Below are 6113 nucleotides of genomic sequence, written 5' to 3'. Positions count from 1 at the left end.
CAGGGATTGAAGCCAGGTCTCCTGCATGGCAGGCGGATTCTTTACCATCTGAGCCACCAGGGAAGCCCCAGGTAATAGTAGTACTTATTACTGATTTCATAGGGCATTTCTGAGGATGAAATGAGTTAATACATATCTAGTGCTTAGAGAGAGGCAGACACAGAGAAAGCCTTTGCTATTCCTAACTTTTCTTATTTTACACCCTGTTCATGAGAATATTATTTATTCCATAAAAACTGATTAACTCCTAGTGTGCGCCTTGCACTCCGTTGGATTCTGAGGCTAAAATTTTCTGGAGAAAATTAAGACAAATTTCTTTCCTCAAGACATTAACAGTTCAATAAGGAATTCAAATTTTAAATAATCATATAGTGGACTTGCAGATATAATTTTTTGCAAAGTGCATGGGATCTCAGAAGGACCCACTAGCCCCTGGCTGTGGGTTGAAAAGGTTTAAGGTGGGCACCAAGAAGGAGGGAGGGTGTTTTAAGAATTTGGTTGAAATTCAGAGGCACTGTTTTGCCGGCAGTTCCTGGCTACAGAATGCCCAATCATAGCCAATGCCAACAAGAGGATGTTGTTGACCTCAATAGACAGTCTGCTAGGCCTAAAGCACAACAGAAGCAGAAAATATGTATTTGTCTAGGTGGTTCTTAATGCAGAGCCAACCCCTATTACAGTGTTGTTGTTGTTGTTGTCCAGTTGTGTCCAACTCTTTGCAACCCCATGGATTATGCATGCCAGGCTTCTGTGTCCTTCATCATCTTCTGGAGTTTCCTCAAGCTCATGTCCACTGAGTCAGTGATGCCATCCAACCATCTCATCCTCTGTGGTCCCCTTCTCCTCCTGCCTTCAGTCTTTCCCAGCAGAAGAAAAAAATCACAGTCAAGTCCCCTTAAAAACAGATCCTTAAAATGTTGTCTGTTGAAAATATATGAAAAGTGATCAGCTCAATCTGGTAAATTGTTTATACTCATAAACCATTCTCTCATCCCCTACCCACCCCCTCAGCATTCTTGAGGATTTATTCCTCACTGTGCATCCAGTTAATGGTCTTTCTCAGGCAAGATTTCTCTGGTTATTCTACTCCCTGTTAAGAAGGCAGAGAATCTTCACATTGTTAAATATATCACCACAGCAGTATTGTTTGTTTGAAGTCTGTGAGTTGCTAGGTAAGAAGAGACAGAATACATATTTCTAGCACTATGATTACTTCTGATTTTTTTTTTTTTTTAATGTCTGGGGGATGGGGAAAGATGAGGAGGGAGGAGGTTAGCCAGCAGCTTCCCGAACCTCAGTGAATGATTCTAAAGCAGTCATTTGGCTCCCTCTGGTGGACCTTTTCAGAATTACTCATTTCCCCTACTAAAACCTTGTTACAAACAACAAATTCAACACTTGTTTGGAAAATGGAAAGATGCAATGTGACAATCTACCAACCCAAACTCTTAGTTATATGTCAAGGGTTGGGGGAACTGACTGATGTCTTCAGGTCAGTCTAGCCAGAGAAAGAGCTTAATGGAAGAGATAAAACGGATTCAACTCTGCCCTATGCAACAGAGATGTAGCATTTCAGCAATATTCATATATCAGTTTTCTAGTTACCAATCCTACCTATATCCTACCACCCTAGTCTACAGCGAAAAGCCCATTCAGATTCAGTACATCTCAGGGTCTCACTACCCCTCAGCCCTCTTTAAAAAATAAGTGTTCAAGGGACTTGTAAAAGTGAATGACGCCCCCTATTGGCTCAGATAAGTCACATTTGTGAGGTTTTTTTTTTTCCCCCTTCATTTGGAATACTCAGAATGTATGCCTAAACAGAGCTGTTTCTGAGGCTTTTAGACTTCCAGGACCCCCCTTCCCGCCCCCCCCCATTATTTGTATGTTTCTAATTGGTTGATAAAAGATATTTAATTACAAACAGTCAGTGAAGTTCCTGCACAATTTCCATTCTGTGCATTGTGTGTGCATTTAGCTGGTTGGTGGAATATCACAGGGGTGGAAGATCACAGGGGTGCCAAGGCTTTCTGGGGTCCAAGGAATGCCCCCTGGAGGACAAAAGCGGGTCCGGTAAGACTCTGCTCACCTTGTGGGTATTTCCTTCTACCTGTGGGGTCCTCTGAACTCCCTCCTCAGCCCTCAGGGCCAGGGCCATTTCCTGCCCACCTCTCTGTGATGCTATGTTATTAGATGGGACCAGTTGTGCCTGGAGCCCATTGTGATGGCTGAGTCATGGGACTCCAGGGAAGGGGTGTTTGTCCTTGGTGGCGTCTAGCTGTCCACAGACCTTGGCTTCAGTCCACTGACTCAGGGCAAGCCGGAGGCTAGTTTCTTGTGTGTTCTCATCTCGTCAGCCCCACGTGTCTCCTCTAACCTGACCAGGGCTGCCCCCTATTCCCATCCCCATACAACTTCTAACTGCAGTGGGAGAAAGTACTGAAAACTTAAAGGAGACACACTAAGCATTTGGGCTGTTAAATATATTTTTAATGATCAATTCTGAATTATAAAGTTGATCTCAGATCCAACAGAGGAGAATGACCCAAGAGGAAGGAAGGGAGTAAGAGAAATTTTAATTAAACAATTTATATACACACATATACATAGGTATAATAGGATCTATAAACAAAATGTACATATATATATAACATGTACATAGGAAAAAAAAATATATGTATTCTCTTTTCCTCCAGAAATGTCTTGAAAAGGAGAGACATTTTTCAATTTATCTAAATATGAGTTACAGCACTTAAGATTTAACCACAAAGAAAAGTGTTGACAGTGATTAAGATGTCTAGGAGTTTACAGATACTTAGAACACATTTCTAGATTTCCTTGAATAGGGATACAGGGTTGAAAAGAATCTCCAGAAATCTTGTTGGCCAGATCCTGCTAATCTTCTGGATGCCCCAGTGATCTCCCCCTTAAAGGAAAACTGTATCTATTGCTTTTTTTGAAAAGTCCTCGTGGTTCATGTGAATGACAAAACCCAGCTCTTATTCCAAAAATGGAGCAGAGTAAGTAAAAGGAGCAGGAGAAAGCCCTGTGCTCATGCAGCGGAAAGACCCCCAGCCCAGGTTCTCCACCCGACTGCTGGCAACGTCCCGGGGTGGGAGTGGCCTGACTGCGCCTGCTTGGGGCATGGCCCAGGCTGACCAGGTACCCAGTCAGGTGTGCCCCAGCCCGCTCCGGGCCAGATGGTACGTCATCTGAACAAGATGTTGGGGGTCACACAGGTTGCATGCTGTCTGACAACTTGCATGTTTTAAAGGCACCCACCCTCCACCCCCTGAGGACTCTCTGACAGATAGTTAGAGCTTTTGATTAGTCAGTGGCCTGAGTCACAGATCAGGCTCTCCTGTTACCCCGCCGTGAGCAGAACACATGGCCTTTGCACCTCCACCACCCTGGCACCCGGTCTTGGCGACAAAAAGCTCGATAAAACCTCAGGTTGACACCCACCGGTCGTGCCTGGAGAAAATCTGCATCCAGAAAGGGGTGACTGGGGAACCAGCAAAGGTGGCCCAGCCATCCACAGGGAAGAACTGCAGTGTGGACTCCAGGGAATGGAGCGTGCTGAAGGGATGGGACTTCTCGTTTACCGCTTCTCGAGATTCCAGTTGTCCTGTCTCAAAATGGCTTGAAGCACCAGACAATGCACACCTGTGGCCTCCCTTGTTTTGTTTCCACAAATCAAGCTGACTGGCATCTAGTTGTGTGACCTGGGACCAATTGTTAATTCCTCTGAGCTGCGTTTCCTCCACCAGGGAAAATCGAACTTGACTGTGCAGATCCACTTGGGTACCCACATTCTATTTGGTTTCAGTCAGACTTGAATTACAGGTATATACTAAATGCTACTTACTCATATATGCCACAGGGTGCAGAAGCCCTCCTTCCAACAGCCCTCTAAGGTAGGTCCTATTTATTACTGTGTCCAATTTTACAGGTGAGAAAACTGTGGCATAGACAGGTTAAAGGACTGTCTTAAGGCCACTCAGCTGTTGAGTGTCAGAATCAGGATTCAAATAGTAGCTGGCTTTGGAGGCTGAACTTCAACCACCTGCTGTGCCATGAGATCGCGCAGGGACCTGCCCTGGGCTGCACAGCAGGCAAGTGATGGATTCCGAATGAAAGTCAGATTTTGTCTGAATCTAGGAGAGTCCATCCTTTCACCACTCTGCTGTAACTAGCTCTCAAGTGCTGTTTCTAGTAGCAAACTCTTGTAAACATAAAGGCAAACGTCTAAGGGCAGGGCATTTGTTAATTAAATAAACAGTGGTATAGCCATGCAAAACAATACACTTTAATATTACACGGGAGAACATTTATTTACATGGGAAGGTGTTTATGATACATTAAGTGCAGCAAGCAGTTACAAAACAGTGTGTGGCTTAGATTTACATGCAATCCTGGAAAGAGTCATAACTAAACAGCCTCCTGATGAAAGTGAAAGAGGAGAGTGAAAAAGTTGGCTTAAAGGTCAACATTCAGAAAACTAAGATTATGGCATCCAGTCCCATCACTTCATGGCAAATAGATGGAGAAACAGTGGAAACAGTGGCAGATTTTACTTTTGGGGGCTCCAAAATTGCTGCAGATGGTGACTGCAGCCATGAAATTAAAAGACACTTACTCCTTGGAAGAAAAGTTATGACCAACCTAGACAGAATATTAAAAAGCAGAGACATTACTTTGCCAACAAAGGTCCGTCTAGTCAAGGCTATGGTTTTTCCAGTAGTCATGTATGGATGTGAGAGTTGGACGGTGAAGAAAGCTGAGCACCGAAGAATTGATGCTTTTGAACTGTGGTGTTGGAGAAGACTCTTGAGAGTCCCTTGGACTGCAAGGAAATCAAACCTGTCAATCCTAAAGGAGATCAGTCCTGGGTGTTCACTGGAAGGACTGATGTTGAAGCTGAAACTCCAATACTTTGGCCACCTGATGCGAAGAGCTGACTCATTTGAAAAGACCCTGATGCTGGGAAGGATTGGAGGCAGGAGGAGAAGGGGACAACAGAGGATGAGAAGGTTGGATGGCATCACTGACTCAATGGACATGAGTTTGAGTAAACCCAGGAGTTGGTGATGGACAGGGAGGCCTGGCGTGCTGCAGTCCATGGGGTCACAAAGAGTCAGACATGACTGAGTGACTGAACTGAACTGAGCTTGTAAACATGTAAACGTTCTGGCAATACTGATCCTGCTGAAGGTATGTAGATGTTGTTGTTTTTGTTGTCAGCTGCTAAGCTGTGTCCGACTCTTTGTGATCCCACAAACTGCAACACATGAGGCTTCCCTGTCCTTCACTATCTCCCAGAGTTTGCTCAGATTCATGTTCACTGAGTCGGTGATGCTATCTAACCATCTTATCCTCTGCCGCCCCCTCTTCCTTTGCTTTCAGTCTTTCCCAGCATCAAGGTCTTTTCTAATGAGTTGGCTCTTTGCATCAAGTGGCCAAAATATTGGAGCTTCAGCTTCAGCATCAGTCCTTCCAATGAATATTCAGGGTTGATATTGAAAGATTGTTGCTGAGCCATGAAAAACACTGGAATTCTTGGCCTCCAGAGAAGAGGAATTCAATCTGGGACCAGTGAGGAGGCTTGATCACTCAGAGCTTTTGTGTAATAAAGTATTATTAAAATATAAAAGAGACAGAGAAAGCTTCTGACATAGACATCAGAAGGGGGCAGAAGGAGTGCCCCCCTGCTAGCCTTTAGCAGTATGTTATACACCTATCAGCAAGCTGTTAATTAGAGAAAGGAGATGTCTTAAAACTCAGAGTGGCACCAGGCCCCTCACCCACAACATGCATTTTGAGATAACATTGGCATCAGGTGAGTCATCCCGGGCCGTAAAATGATTGACATGAATCTTGAAGAAAGGCAGGTTTCCAAGTAAATATACAGTTTTATTAACATAGATTAGGAGAACAATGTATGAGTAAAACATACAGATTTGTTGAGCCCTTATTGGTTCTGAGTCTTAAGTGGAACTGATTTGATGAAAGACAGAGTCTAGGGTAAATACATAGTTGATTAACATAGCTTAAGAGAAACATTTCCATAAGAAAAACACATTGGTTAGCTCAAGGTTTGAGAAAAATTAAGT

The 6113-nt window shown here is 43.9% G+C and overlaps 1 long non-coding RNA gene across 1 annotated transcript; it reads right to left on the bottom strand.

The window, feature by feature from the left end:
• Positions 1 to 613: 613 nt before the first annotated feature.
• On the bottom strand, positions 614 to 2162 carry LOC145532196 (uncharacterized). Its single transcript, XR_014073080.1, has 2 exons — positions 2090 to 2162; positions 614 to 857 (listed from the first exon to the last, which is right to left on the bottom strand). It is a non-coding gene; the product is annotated as an uncharacterized LOC145532196 (long non-coding RNA).
• Between the last annotated feature and the right edge of the window lie 3951 nt (positions 2163 to 6113).

This window comes from Giraffa tippelskirchi, chromosome 13, assembly GCF_054371585.1.
Source record: "Giraffa tippelskirchi isolate mGirTip1 chromosome 13, T2T-mGirTip1v1.2.pri, whole genome shotgun sequence".
In the NCBI taxonomy this organism is placed as follows: Eukaryota; Metazoa; Chordata; class Mammalia; order Artiodactyla; family Giraffidae; genus Giraffa; species Giraffa tippelskirchi.
This window is presented reverse-complemented; position numbering and strand designations above follow the sequence as displayed.